Below are 16,320 nucleotides of genomic sequence, written 5' to 3' on the forward strand. Positions count from 1 at the left end.
TGAAATAAAGCTGCCAAGGTGTGCTGATATGGGCCATTCTTGTTTCTCACACAGAACCTGTCACAAAACTAAATGCTGCAACAGGAGCAGACAGCACGCCAAGCAGGCACTGCTGATCTGAAATGCATCCAAAATAACTAAACCTCCTGAGCCTGGAAATCCTGGCTTGAAATTCCATTACAATAAACTTTCCAGCACTGGCACTCTGGGATTTGGAAAGTAGAGTCTGTTCTCTCGGTCTTGTTAATTCCTTGATTTATCCTCACTTTTGTGTTCAGCCCCAAATAAGTCAGATTCTACTCAATTACAGTCTGAACTGGACAATATTTCCCTACTCAGCTGAGTGGTGTTCCATCACAGTGAAATAAAAAAAAGGCTACAAAGATGCAGCACAGGTCTTTTCTTTCTTTAGCTTGCTATGCCTACTTTTTTATTACTACTCCATTTTCCTAGAAACCTACTTAGACTGGGAGAATACTACCAGTTACCTGCCTATCTGTGAAAGTTATCACAAAAACCAGAAGAAATAATCCAGATTAGGACCAAAAACAGCCCCCCCAAAAATTGCCACATCTGCAGAAAAGAATTCCACCAATAAGCCTGTTCTGGTGCAGATATAGCAGGCAGAATTTTTTTCCAAGCAAAATACAGCTGGACCTTGACTAATCCTTCACATTGAAATGAAGTTGTATTTTTGTACCTGGGAAAATCACTGCCAGTCTCAGTCACAGGTGCATTGACAGAATCCTAAAAGATGCTGAGGACCAGTCCTAAATTCATTTATGAGTTCAGTTCTGTTATCAGAAGGATAGCATCAGTTTTCTTTGTCCCTATCTAGTTTTCTTCCTCGATTTTCAATTTCCCAGAAGGAAAGCCCCAGACTCCCGCATTTGTCCTTTCCTTACTGGAAGCCTCCTCAGGGAAGATGAGGCATTATCAGATGTCATTTCTTCCCTTGTCCTGGGGACCCTCAAACACCACCACAGTCTGATTACTTGTTTAGAGACAAAACCATTTGAATTAGTGCTAGGAACCTTGTCCCACCTCTATTGGACCTCTATTTCTGCTTCTCTTGTATTTTTATTTCACCAGACTGCAACTTGTTCAGATTTGTTTGTCAGCAAACCTGGCATGTCAAAAAATTGTTCAACTGAGAAGCTCCATCTCAAAGTGCTTAGGCTATCAGATAACCCAGGCAATGTTTTACTCACACCCTGATAGTTAAAACTATTAAACTTGCATCCCACCTAGCATGTTGACACAGCATTACCAGGAAACAAAGTTCATTTTGTCTACACATGCAAAAATCATGAGGTGGCAGAGCATTTTGACTGATACAGCAAAGTTCTTACAACATAAAGTAGTGTGTGTGGTTTTCCTGGTTGGGTTTTTTTTTTTGTTTTTGTTGTTGCTGTATCTTTATTTTTTTTAATAATACACAAAGTTCAGTCATTTGAGAAAATCATCAAAGAGTAATTGCCACACCAGCGCTATTTAGCATGTTCCTTTTTCCTTTTTTCCCTGACTGAAACCCACATCAAGTAATTACATGCAATTAAACATATTCTTTCCAATGCTTTTGCCTGTTTTCTTTTTTCATTTCACTACAATTACTGTGAATTCTCTTTTACTCATCAACTTGCACTTTTCAAGCAAATTTTCATGCATTTTATGCATCAAAAGGGCCAATACCTCAAAGAGGAGGATCTTTGTAGCCTGCCCTGATGGAGGGCCATTTCATCCAAATCTCATCATTTTCATCCAAATCTGTTCTGCGCCTCATCAAGGCTCTGATAATGGGCTCTACACATCAGAAATAGTCAAATTGCAGTTTGAACCAGAGAAATTTTTTTTATTTGCTGCAAAGTAGCAATTACACGAATCTTCAGCTACACAAGGGAACCTCTCAAACAACAGTGCTGTAAATCAAGCAGTTTGTTCACTTGAGATAGGAACCTAATAAGAGAAAAATAGTCTCCAAAAGAATTCATCCCATCATTGAATTTTTAGGCTGTTTGAGATACAGACTGTGTCTGGATGCCTAAGGGGGTCTTAAGAGCTACACAGGCAGTGGTATGGTGCAAATAACAAACATGTGTGAGTCAGCACTGACAGACAGAAAGGGTAGGATCCCTGTCCTTTATCAAATCACTATGGACAGGATCTTCCTTGTCTCAAATATTTTAGGAGCACAAACACTCTTCAGCCTCCATTAAATAACATGGTATTGACTCCTCTCTATGCCAAGGATTGAAGAAACATGCTACAGCCTCACCTAGAGGAGTTATAACAACTCCCAGTCCCATGCACAGGTGACCTGTCCAATTACTAACTAAAACAGATTAATAACAGAAATATAGTCAGAGACCAACAGAACTAATAAACCTTCTTCTACAGAACATCATACTTGTTTCTCATCCTCTCCATGAACCAGTCGCCACCAAAAACATATTGGGAAACCAGAGAGCCTGAAGGAAACCATTCCTTCATGCACTCCATGTTCTTAGCACTCAAAGCTCCAGGGAATTTTCCTTGAGCAGGTAAGGATATGGTGACAATGCACTTTGAGACTATTACTGCATGATGCTCCCAGGCAATCCATTCAAACAGACTGATTCACCTCAGCCCAGCTGAGCACACCACAGGAGCAGAATAACTCTGCTAGAGCTGGTTTCTGTATGGAACAGGCTGATGAGCTCCAGCCACTGTGCTGTGCCCAGTGACTCCAGCTCACCTCTCTGAATTTCTGCTGAAATGGGAGGGCAGGTTGCCAACACAGGCTGGGATTAGACAGAAGGCAGCACTGGAATCAGCTGGGGGCTCAGGACTCTGGAGCTCCCCACCTGAGAGCTCACACGTGTTTTGTTCTGCTGAAAATCCAATTTTGTCACTGGTCTGGAAAGAGGAGTGTTCTTGAATCATTTTCATCTGAGAAGCAGTTGAAAATATGTATATAAATATATAGTATTCATAGAAATATATCTTATATAGAATATATACTTTATAGATAATATTATATCTATTGTTATATATAATTATATATTTTATATATTATATATTATTATTATATATTATATCTAATTCTATATATCTAGAGCTATATCTAGAGCTATATCTAGAGCTATGTGTTAAACCATCCATTTTTGCCTGAACATCAGTTCCCTGTCTGAAGTTAAAATTATGAACAGTGAACATGTTATGGACAGTGGAAGCTGAAAGCCAAACTAATTTACAGATGGATCCTGGAAACTCAGCAGAGTTAGACTACTGAAGTCAAAAGGCTCCAATATTTTATTTTCTATTTTAACCTAAAAAGGATAGTCTGGTGACATTTCAGGTTCAAATTGAGGTTGGGACAACAATTACAATTGAAGAAGTAAAATCCCACAAGTTCTGTACATGACTGGAATCAACTTAGTCCACACAGCTATGAAGGGGGTGATACCAGCAGTAATCAATTCCTAATGTTATTTCCTGTGAGTACAATGAATTGTATAAACATAAATGCTCAAGAGTTAAGTTTATGTTTGGATTCTTCTAAAGAACAAACTTTTAGGGATTATAAAAACGCCTGGCTTTTCCTTCTTCCTCAGAGAATTCTCACCTGGTATTTTGCTTTGACAATTTATGCTTCTATTCTGAATCTGAAAATAATCAACAGTAACTGAAACGGGCATAGGAAAATACATTATTTTTTCCCAGTCAACCCATGATACCACTGCACAATTTTGTGAGGGAAAGTTTCATTTGCCTTCCAGCCATCAGGCACTGGCCAGCATTCAAGCAAGCACATCCATTCAGATGAAGGACCAGCTTGTTGCATGACTGAGCAGCCAAATTCAATTCATACTTGGAGTGAAACCAATTAATATTTGTAAATAGAATATATACTTTATATATTGTATTATATAGATTATATAGAATTATATATTGTATGTATTATATATCATTAATATATATTATACATAATTCTATATAACATAGAGCCATACCTAGAACCATATCCGGAAGCATACTTAATACATATCTAGTACATATACAGAACATAACATTCTGGAACGTACCTAGAACTGTAGCTAGAACGGAACCCAGAACATACCTAGAACACAATCTACAACGATTCGTAGAGTCTAGAACATGTCTAGAATGCACCTAGAACGCAAATCTAGAGGCCAATACAAAGCAATCTAGAACGCAATTTAGAGTCTAGAACGTGCCTAGAATGCAATCTAGCGCTCACCTAGAACGCAATCTAGAACACACCTAGACCGCAATCTAGAGCACACCTAGAACGCAATCTAGAACATACCTAGAACGCAATCTAGAACGTACCTAGAACGCAATCTAGAACGTACCTAGAACGCGCTCTAGGACAAACTTAGAGCGTAACCCAGAACATGCCTAGAACGCAGTCTAGAACGCAGTCTAGAATGCACCTATAAAGTAATCTAGACCACACCCAGACCATATTAAGTGTACGGAACTACACCGAGAACATACCTAGAACGCACCTAGAACTAGACCTAGAACTGTATCTAGAACCTACCTAGGGCCTTTTACGACAGTCGCGCTTTACGGCCGGTTTTACGACAGTCGCGCTTTACGGCACCTTTTACGACAGTCGCGCTTTACGGCTGTCTTTACGACAGTCGCGCTTTACGGCACCTTTTACGACAGTCGCGCTTTACGGCTGTCTTTACGACAGTCGCGCTTTACGGCACCTTTTACGACAGTCGCGCTTTACGGCCGGTTTTACGACAGTCGCGCTTTACGGCACCTTTTACGACAGTCGCGCTTTACGGCTGTCTTTACGACAGTCGCGCTTTACGGCACCTTTTACGACAGTCGCGCTTTACGGCTGTCTTTACGACAGTCGCGCTTTACGGCACCTTTTACGACAGTCGCGCTTTACGGCCGGTTTTACGACAGTCGCGCTTTACGGCACCTTTTACGACAGTCGCGCTTTACGGCACCTTTTACGACAGTCGCGCTTTACGGCTGTCTTTACGACAGTCGCGCTTTACGGCACCTTTTACGACAGTCGCGCTTTACGGCCGGTTTTACGACAGTCGCGCTTTACGGTACCTTTTACGACAGTCGCGCTTTACGGCACCTTTTACGGCAGTCGCGCTTTACGGCTGTCTTTACGACAGTCGCGCTTTACGGCACCTTTTACGACAGTCGCGCTTTACGGCACCTTTTACGACAGTCGCGCTTTACGGCCGGTTTTACGACAGTCGCGCTTTACGGCACCTTTTACGACAGTCGCGCTTTACGGCCGGTTTTACGACAGTCGCGCTTTACGGCACCTTTTACGACAGTCGCGCTTTACGGCACCTTTTACGACAGTCGCGCTTTACGGCACCTTTTACGACAGTCGCGCTTTACGGCCGGCTTTACGACAGTCGCGCTTTACGGCACCTTTTACGACAGTCGCGCTTTACGGCCGGTTTTACGACAGTCGCGCTTTACGGCCGGTTTTACGACAGTCGCGCTTTACGGCCGGTTTTACGACAGTCGCGCTTTACGGCCGGTTTTACGACAGTCGCGCTTTACGGCACCTTTTACGACAGTCGCGCTTTACGGCACCTTTTACGACAGTCGCGCTTTACGGCACCTTTTACGACAGTCGCGCTTTACGGCACCTTTTACGACAGTCGCGCTTTACGGCACCTTTTACGACAGTCGCGCTTTACGGCACCTTTTACGACAGTCGCGCTTTACGGCACCTTTTACGACAGTCGCGCTTTACGGCACCTTTTACGACAGTCGCGCTTTACGGCCGGTTTTACGACAGTCGCGCTTTACGGCCGGTTTTACGACAGTCGCGCTTTACGGCACCTTTTACGACAGTCGCGCTTTACGGCCGGTTTTACGACAGTCGCGCTTTACGGCACCTTTTACGACAGTCGCGCTTTACGGCACCTTTTACGACAGTCGCGCTTTACGGCACCTTTTACGACAGTCGCGCTTTACGGCCGGTTTTACGACAGTCGCGCTTTACGGCACCTTTTACGACAGTCGCGCTTTACGGCACCTTTTACGACAGTCGCGCTTTACGGCCGGTTTTACGACAGTCGCGCTTTACGGCACCTTTTACGACAGTCGCGCTTTACGGCACCTTTTACGACAGTCGCGCTTTACGGCCGGTTTTACGACAGTCGCGCTTTACGGCACCTTTTACGACAGTGGCGCTTTACGGCCGGTTTTACGACATTCGCGCTTTACGGCACCTTCTACGACAGTCGCGCTTTACGGCACCTTTTACGACAGTCGCGCTTTACGGCCGGTTTTACGACAGTCGCGCTTTACGGCCGGTTTTACGACAGTCGCGCTTTACGGCACCTTTTACGACAGTCGCGCTTTACGGCACCTTTTACGACAGTCGCGCTTTACGGCACCTTTTACGACAGTCGCGCTTTACGGCACCTTTTACGACAGTCGCGCTTTACGGCACCTTTTACGACAGTCGCGCTTTACGGCCGGTTTTACGACAGTCGCGCTTTACGGCCGGTTTTACGACAGTCGCGCTTTACGGCACCTTTTACGACAGTCGCGCTTTACGGCACCTTTTACGACAGTCGCGCTTTACGGCACCTTTTACGACAGTCGCGCTTTACGGCACCTTTTACGACAGTCGCGCTTTACGGCACCTTTTACGACAGTCGCGCTTTACGGCACCTTTTACGACAGTCGCGCTTTACGGCCGGCTTTACGACAGTCGCGCTTTACGGCACATTTTACGACAGTCGCGCTTTACGGCACCTTTTACGACAGTCGCGCTTTACGGCCGGTTTTACGACAGTCGCGCTTTACGGCACCTTTTACGACAGTCGCGCTTTACGGCACCTTTTACGACAGTCGCGCTTTACGGCACCTTTTACGACAGTCGCGCTTTACGGCCGGTTTTACGACAGTCGCGCTTTACGGCACCTTTTACGACAGTCGCGCTTTACGGCACCTTTTACGACAGTCGCGCTTTACGGCACCTTTTACGACAGTCGCGCTTTACGGCCGGTTTTACGACAGTCGCGCTTTACGGCACCTTTTACGACAGTCGCGCTTTACGGCCGGTTTTACGACAGTCGCGCTTTACGGCACCTTTTACGACAGTCGCGCTTTACGGCCGGTTTTACGACAGTCGCGCTTTACGGCACCTTTTACGACAGTCGCGCTTTACGGCACCTTTTACGACAGTCGCGCTTTACGGCCGGTTTTACGACAGTCGCGCTTTACGGCATCTTTTACGACAGTCGCGCTTTACGGCACCTTTTACGACAGTCGCGCTTTACGGCACCTTTTACGACAGTCGCGCTTTACGGCTGTCTTTACGACAGTCGCGCTTTACGGCACCTTTTACGACAGTCGCGCTTTACGGCCGGTTTTACGACAGTCGCGCTTTACGGCACCTTTTACGACAGTCGCGCTTTACGGCACCTTTTACGACAGTCGCGCTTTACGGCCGGCTTTACGACAGTCGCGCTTTACGGCACATTTTACGACAGTCGCGCTTTACGGCACCTTTTACGACAGTCGCGCTTTACGGTACCTTTTACGACAGTCGCGCTTTACGGCACCTTTTACGGCAGTCGCGCTTTACGGCTGTCTTTACGACAGTCGCGCTTTACGGCACCTTTTACGACAGTCGCGCTTTACGGCACCTTTTACGACAGTCGCGCTTTACGGCCGGTTTTACGACAGTCGCGCTTTACGGCACCTTTTACGACAGTCGCGCTTTACGGCACCTTTTACGACAGTCGCGCTTTACGGCCGGCTTTACGACAGTCGCGCTTTACGGCACATTTTACGACAGTCGCGCTTTACGGCACCTTTTACGACAGTCGCGCTTTACGGCCGGTTTTACGACAGTCGCGCTTTACGGCACCTTTTACGACAGTCGCGCTTTACGGCACCTTTTACGACAGTCGCGCTTTACGGCCGGTTTTACGACAGTCGCGCTTTACGGCACCTTTTACGACAGTCGCGCTTTACGGCACCTTTTACGACAGTCGCGCTTTACGGCACCTTTTACGACAGTCGCGCTTTACGGCCGGTTTTACGACAGTCGCGCTTTACGGCCGGTTTTACGACAGTCGCGCTTTACGGCACCTTTTACGACAGTCGCGCTTTACGGCCGGTTTTACGACAGTCGCGCTTTACGGCACCTTTTACGACAGTCGCGCTTTACGGCCGGTTTTACGACAGTCGCGCTTTACGGCACCTTTTACGACAGTCGCGCTTTACGGCCGGTTTTACGACAGTCGCGCTTTACGGCCGGTTTTACGACAGTCGCGCTTTACGGCACCTTTTACGACAGTCGCGCTTTACGGCCGGTTTTACGACAGTCGCGCTTTACGGCACCTTTTACGACAGTCGCGCTTTACGGCCGGTTTTACGACAGTCGCGCTTTACGGTACCTTTTACGACAGTCGCGCTTTACGGCACCTTTTACGGCAGTCGCGCTTTACGGCTGTCTTTACGACAGTCGCGCTTTACGGCACCTTTTACGACAGTCGCGCTTTACGGCACCTTTTACGACAGTCGCGCTTTACGGCCGGTTTTACGACAGTCGCGCTTTACGGCACCTTTTACGACAGTCGCGCTTTACGGCCGGTTTTACGACAGTCGCGCTTTACGGCACCTTTTACGACAGTCGCGCTTTACGGCCGGTTTTACGACAGTCGCGCTTTACGGCACCTTTTACGACAGTCGCGCTTTACGGCCGGTTTTACGACAGTCGCGCTTTACGGCTGTCTTTACGACAGTCGCGCTTTACGGCACCTTTTACGACAGTCGCGCTTTACGGCACCTTTTACGACAGTCGCGCTTTACGGCACCTTTTACGACAGTCGCGCTTTACGGCCGGTTTTACGACAGTCGCGCTTTACGGCACCTTTTACGACAGTCGCGCTTTACGGCACCTTTTACGACAGTCGCGCTTTACGGCACCTTTTACGACAGTCGCGCTTTACGGCCGGTTTTACGACAGTCGCGCTTTACGGCACCTTTTACGACAGTCGCGCTTTACGGCCGGTTTTACGACAGTCGCGCTTTACGGCCGGTTTTACGACAGTCGCGCTTTGCGGCACCTTTTACGACAGTCGCGCTTTACGGCACCTTTTACGACAGTCGCGCTTTACGGCACCTTTTACGACAGTCGCGCTTTACGGCACCTTTTACGACAGTCGCGCTTTACGGCTGTCTTTACGACAGTCGCGCTTTACGGCACCTTTTACGACAGTCGCGCTTTACGGCCGGTTTTACGACAGTCGCGCTTTACGGCACCTTTTACGACAGTCGCGCTTTACGGCCGGTTTTACGACAGTCGCGCTTTACGGCACCTTTTACGACAGTCGCGCTTTACGGCCGGTTTTACGACAGTCGCGCTTTACGGCACCTTTTACGACAGTCGCGCTTTACGGCACCTTTTACGACAGTCGCGCTTTACGGCACCTTTTACGACAGTCGCGCTTTACGGCCGGTTTTACGACAGTCGCGCTTTACGGCACCTTTTACGACAGTGGCGCTTTACGGCCGGTTTACGACAGTCGCGCTTTACGGCACCTTTTACGACAGTCGCACTTTACGGCCGGTTTTACGACAGTCGCGCTTTACGGCCGGTTTTACGACAGTCGCGCTTTACGGCCGGTTTTACGACAGTCGCGCTTTACGGCACCTTTTACGACAGTCGCGCTTTACGGCCGGTTTTACGACAGTCGCGCTTTACGGCACCTTTTACGACAGTCGCGCTTTACGGCACCTTTTACGACAGTCGCGCTTTACGGCACCTTTTACGACAGTCGCGCTTTACGGCACCTTTTACGACAGTCGCGCTTTACGGCCCGTTTTACGACAGTCGCGCTTTACGGCACCTTTTACGACAGTCGCGCTTTACGGCACCTTTTACGACAGTCGCGCTTTACGGCACCTTTTACGACAGTCGCGCTTTACGGCCGGTTTTACGACAGTCGCGCTTTACGGCACCTTTTACGACAGTCGCGCTTTACGGCACCTTTTACGACAGTCGCGCTTTACGGCACCTTTTACGACAGTCGCGCTTTACGGCCGGTTTTACGACAGTCGCGCTTTACGGCACCTTTTACGACAGTCGCGCTTTACGGCCGGTTTTACGACAGTCGCGCTTTACGGCACCTTTTACGACAGTCGCGCTTTACGGCCGGTTTTACGACAGTCGCGCTTTACGGCACCTTTTACGACAGTCGCGCTTTACGGCACCTTTTACGACAGTCGCGCTTTACGGCCGGTTTTACGACAGTCGCGCTTTACGGCACCTTTTACGACAGTCGCGCTTTACGGCACCTTTTACGACAGTCGCGCTTTACGGCCGGTTTTACGACAGTCGCGCTTTACGGCACCTTTTACGACAGTCGCGCTTTACGGCTGTCTTTACGACAGTCGCGCTTTACGGCACCTTTTACGACAGTCGCGCTTTACGGCCGGTTTTACGACAGTCGCGCTTTACGGCACCTTTTACGACAGTCGCGCTTTACGGCCGGTTTTACGACAGTCGCGCTTTATGGCACCTTTTACGACAGTCGCGCTTTACGGCACCTTTTACGACAGTCGCGCTTTACGGCCGGTTTTACGACAGTCGCGCTTTACGGCACCTTTTACGACAGTCGCGCTTTACGGCACCTTTTACGACAGTCGCGCTTTACGGCACCTTTTACGACAGTCGCGCTTTGCGGCACCTTTTACGACAGTCGCGCTTTACGGCCGGTTTTACGACAGTCGCACTTTGCGGCCGGTTTTACGACAGTTTTTTCTTGCCCATCTTTGCGTTTTTTCTTGCCAGTCTTGGGGTGTTTGTTCCAGATTTCTTCTTCCCCATCTTGGGGGGTTTTTTTGTGTTTTTTTCTGGGTTTTTTCTTGCCCATCTTGCGGATTTTTTCTGAGGTTTTTTCTGGAGTATTCTTGCCTATCCTTGGGTTTTTTTCCGGTTTTTTTTTTTTTTTTTTTTTCCTTGGTTTTTTAAGGGTTTTTTCGGGTCCATCTTGGTTTTTTTTCCTGGGAGTTTTCTCACCCATCTTGGGGTTTTTGCCTTGGTTTTCTGTGGGTGTTTTCTGGGTTTTTTCTTGCCCTTCTTGGGGGTTTTTCTGTGATTTTTCTGGGTTTTTTGTGGATCTTCTCCTTGCCCATCTTGTGGGTTTTTTTGGGGGGGGATTTTTTCCTTGCCCATCTTGGGATTTTTTTCCCTTTTTTTTCCGTTTTTTTTTCTGGTTTTTCCTGGGTTTTTTCTGGTCCATGTAGCATTGTTTTTCTGGGATTCTTCTTGCCCATCCTGGGGTTTTTTTCTTGGTTTTCTGTGGGTGTTTTCTGCATTTTTTTCTTGCCCATCTTGGGGGTTTTTTTCTCGGTATTCTCACCCATATTGGGTTTTTTTTCTTGGTTTTTTGGTTCTTTTCTAGCCTATCTTGTGGTATTTTTCTGGGTTTTTACTTGGCCGGGACCAAAAAAAAAAATCAGCCAGGGTGGAAGGCAGCTGGGGATTTTTTATTCTAAATTTAACAAGGAGTTGCAAAACCTGGAAAGCAAAAGTCACACACACAAGGTTAAATCCAGTCAGCATGCGCTCACACACACAGAGACGAGCAGACAGACACAGCCACGTGCTCTCACACATACTCCTTCCACTTACATGCTCACTGTGGCCCTTACCTGAGATGCTGAAGAAGGTGCTTTGACACATCTTCTGGCTGCCGCTCCTTGAGGTAAATGGCAGATCCTGGGGAAAACAGCAGCCACGAGGACCTGTGAGACAACAGGAAGGGTCAACAGGTGGCTGACAGCTAGGACTTGTCCCCACTCTGGACTGATAAATTTTCTACCCAAAATCCCACGAAAGACAGATGAACAGTAAAGTTGTTATAACTGTTCTACCTAACTGTGACTACGTGCCAGGGCAGGGCAGCTGCGATCATAAGTGGTACAGTGTAAGTACACACAATATAAGCTGATGCATACAGTGCAAGTCCACATAGAGTGTAAGTACACACAATATAAGGCGACATGCTTACATACAGGCCAATTTTTAAATCTGTCCCAGGGATTCCCAACCTGCTACTCTCCCATCTCCAGGCCGTGGCCCCCGACTTATCTTTTGGATGATCAGTGATGGGAATCCACCTGAAATGAGTCTGCCTCGGAAGGCCTCATTAGCGCCTATGAGGCTCTTGGTCAGCTACAATAAAGACAACCAAAACCAAAGTGTGAGTCCAGAGTTATGTGGGCCAAATCCCAGGAACGCAGCTACTTGCCCTCTCCTGAGTGTGCCTGGCTCCTTCAGGCTCCAGCTTCATCCTGATTCCAAGGCTTTGGCCTTTATTAGGAGTGGTACCTGGGTAAGAGAAAGGCAAAGTTAAATGGCATTCCTGTGAGTGCAGTGGATGACCTTGTGTGCTCTAAGACATGGCAATGCCTCTGCTAGGCTTCTGAACAGCCTTGTGTGGGGGGCCCTCAAATAAACACCCTTTCTCACCCTGCTGCCTGCAAACCCCCTCCCAAGAACTCCTAACTGGATACCTGATCACCTTCCCTCTCCCAGTCACCATCCTCAACTCACCTGAAGCCTCAATCTCAAACATCATCTTGGACACTGGGCAGATCCCTCTTGTGACACGATGAATCTGCTGAAAAATTGTTGTGCTTGAGAGCCGAGCAATAACAACCACTTCTCTCCACTGCTCACCTTGGCTGCTGGTATCCAGATTTATTTCCTAAAAACAAAGACAAAGAACAGAGCTGTAACACAGTCACCATACACACTTCTGCTGCAGAGACAAATGGGGCCTCACCTGCTCGGGACAATCCCCACACCTGGGATGGGGCCCTCTGGCACAGATTTAATCCATCTCAATCTGAATAAAAAAATTAGGACAAGAGTCAAACTGTTGCATGATAACTGAAGAGCTCCAGATATCCTGTGTCCATCTACAAATCCCACCTAGAGTCCAACTACACCCCACATTACACATTCCAAGGCCCCGGGCCCTCTCCTATTGCAGCTGGCTATGTGGCAGGGCAGAGCAGCTCCGGCACAAATACCTGCAGACACCCGTGACACAGAACGTGACAAACAGGGGGGGACATTAAACACGACACATCATGCTTGTGGTGAGAGCCTCAAGGGAAGAGGGCAAAAGGGACCCCAAAGACACACTAGGGAACACAGTACACTGAACAACACGACACACACCGGAGCTGTTCTGCACTGCCCGCCTGAAAGCTGCCATCAAAAGTAGAGCCTCTCCCTTTAGCTGTCCTAAGAGGCCCTTGGAGAAGACTGCTTTTCCCTCTTTTCCCTCTGCTCATTTTTAAATCTGTCCCAAGAACTACCAACCCACTATTCTCTCATCTCCAGGCTGTGGCCCCCAACTTATCTTTTGGATGATCAGTGATGGGAATCCACGTTGCACCTGAAATGAGTCTGCCTTGGAGGGCCCCGTGATGGTCTGTGAGCCTCTCAGTCAGCTACAATGAATAAAACCAAAACCAAAGTATGAGTCCAGAGTTATGTGGGCCAAATCCCAGGAACGCAGCTACTTGCCCTCTCTCCTGAGTGTGCCTGGCTCCTTCAGGCTCCAGCTTCATCCTGATTCCAAGGCTTTGGCCTTTATTAGGAGTGGTACCTGGGTAAGAGAAAGGCAAAGTTAAATGGCATTCCTGTGAGTGCAGTGGATGACCTTGTGTGCTCTAAGACATGGCAATGCCTCTGCTAGGCTTCTGAACAGCCTTGTGTGGGGGGCCCTCAAATAAACACCCTTTCTCACCCTGCTGCCTGCAAACCCCCTCCCAAGAACTCCTAACTGGATACCTGATCACCTTCCCTCTCCCAGTCACCATCCTCAACTCACCTGAAGCCTCAATCTCAAACATCATCTTGGACACTGGGCAGATCCCTCTTGTGACACGATGAATCTGCTGAAAAATTGTTGTGCTTGAGAGCCGAGCAATAACAACCACTTCTCTCCACTGCTCACCTTGGCTGCTGGTATCCAGATTTATTTCCTAAAAACAAAGACAAAGAACAGAGCTGTAACACAGTCACCATACACACTTCTGCTGCAGAGACAAATGGGGCCTCACCTGCTCGGGACAATCCCCACACCTGGGATGGGGCCCTCTGGCACAGATTTAATCCATCTCAATCTGAATAAAAAAATTAGGACAAGAGTCAAACTGTTGCCGGATAAATGATGAGCTCCGGATATGATGTGTCCATCCACAAATCCCACCTAGAGTCCAACTACACCCCACATTACACATTCCAAGGCCCCAGGACTTCTACTATTGCAGCTGGCTATGCAACAGGGCAGAGCAGCTCCGGCCCAAATGTGTGCTGACACCCGTGACACAGGACAGGCAGGACAGGACAGACAACGGGGACACAACAGGAACAGAAATCTCTTGGCAAGGAAAATGGCTGCAAGGACTGAGAGAATGCAAAGGGAGATGACCAAGTTCAAACTGACACTCAGCTGATGAGGCTCAGAGAACCCTGGAAGAAGAAGATGCTAACTGAAGGATTTATTCCAAGAACAGCAAAGATCGATGCCTAGGAATCCTATGCCCAGAATCCTCTGCCTGCCCTCACATTCTTACAAGTCCTAATCCACCATAATGGAGCCAGGTGGGGCATAGTTGTCCCTACAGCTCAGAACAAGACCTGACAAGACACCTGACTGGATGCTTCCAAAGAGAGAACTCCTGACTGGGGAGCTCAGACAGGTATCAGAATCGCATCTATGGCCTGGGTGCCAGGCCAAGGAATGCAGAGATCACAGATGCTAACAACGATGCCAAGGTTTCTGACAGGCCTCCCTAAGGTAAAAGACATGGGATACACAAACAACACATAATGCACAACAGACAAGTGACACCAGACACACCAGGACTGCTCTGCCCTGCGCTCCTCAGCACTGGGATCAAAAGTGAGACGTGGCTATTATGGGGCCTAAGGGGCCACTTCATGAACACACCCCACCTCCAAATTGGACTCAAAAACCCCTCCCAGTAATTCCCAAACCAGCACCATGCCTTCATCCCCACTGTGGGTCACAGCCCTCTACTTATCGCTCATACATCTGGGGATGCTGGTCCCTGTCAGGTGCAAAGAAAGGCCACCTCGTCAGCTGGGAAGGTCCTGTGGGCACCAGGCTGGTGTCTCTGAGACAGCTAGAGTAAAGAGAACCAAACATCAGTGCCTGACCTTGGCACCGCATCGGCCAAAATCCCACCACTCTGCTACTCACCGCGCTCCTAAGAAGGCCTGGCACCTCCTAACCCCGAGCCTCTGCCACACGTGGAATGCATCTGCACCTGAAAGAAAGTTAGAACATATGTCAAACACCACCAGGATAACTCACAAGCTGCAAACACCTTATGTCAATCTAGGAACAGCATCTAGAGCCCAACTACAGCCCACATTACAAATTCCAACTCCCCATGGTTTGTCCTATTGCAGCAGGCCAGGCGGCAGCGCAGAACAGCTCCGGCACAAATACCTGCAGACACCCGTGACACAGAACGTGACAAACAGGGGGACATGAAACACGACACAGCATGCTTGTGGTGAGGGGTTTGAGGGGAGAAGACAAAACGGACCCCAAAGACTCACCAGGTTACACGGCACACCAGACCACACGACACAGATCAGAGCTGTTCTGCACTGCCCGCCTGAAAGCTGCCATCAAAAGTAGAGCCTCTCCCTTTAGCTGTCCTAAGAGGCCCTTGGAGAAGAATGCTTTTCCCTCTGCTCATTTTTAAATCTGCCCCAAGAACTCCCAACCCACTTCTCTCCCATCACCCCATCTCCAGGATGCGGCCCCCAACTTATCTTTTGGATGATGGGTGATGGGAATCCACCTGAAATGAGTCTGCCTCGGAAGGCCTCATTAGCGCCTATGAGGCTCTTGGTCAGCTACAATAAAGACAACCAAAACCAAAGTGTGAGTCCAGAGTTATGTGGGCCAAATCCCAGGAACGCAGCTACTTGCCCTCTCCTGAGTGTGCCTGGCTCCTTCAGGCTCCAGCTTCATCCTGATTCCAAGGCTTTGGCCTTTATTAGGAGTGGTACCTGGGTAAGAGAAAGGCAAAGTTAAATGGCATTCCTGTGAGTGCAGTGGATGACCTTGTGTGCTCTAAGACATGGCAATGCCTCTGCTAGGCTTCTGAACAGCCTTGTGTGGGGGGCCCTCAAATAAACACCCTTTCTCACCCTGCTGCCTGCAAACCCCCTCCCAAGAACTCCTAACTGGATACCTGATCACCTTCCCTCTCCCAGTCACCATCCTCAACTCA

The 16,320-nt window shown here is 48.4% G+C and overlaps 1 long non-coding RNA gene across 1 annotated transcript; it reads right to left on the minus strand.

The window, feature by feature from the left end:
- Positions 1–11,475: 11,475 nt before the first annotated feature.
- Positions 11,476–11,917, minus strand: LOC132085101 (uncharacterized). Its single transcript, XR_009420151.1, has 2 exons — positions 11,680–11,917; positions 11,476–11,545 (listed from the first exon to the last, which is right to left on the minus strand). It is a non-coding gene; the product is annotated as an uncharacterized LOC132085101 (long non-coding RNA).
- Between the last annotated feature and the right edge of the window lie 4,403 nt (positions 11,918–16,320).

This window comes from Ammospiza nelsoni, chromosome 28, assembly GCF_027579445.1.
Source record: "Ammospiza nelsoni isolate bAmmNel1 chromosome 28, bAmmNel1.pri, whole genome shotgun sequence".
NCBI lineage: Eukaryota > Metazoa > Chordata > Aves > Passeriformes > Passerellidae > Ammospiza > Ammospiza nelsoni.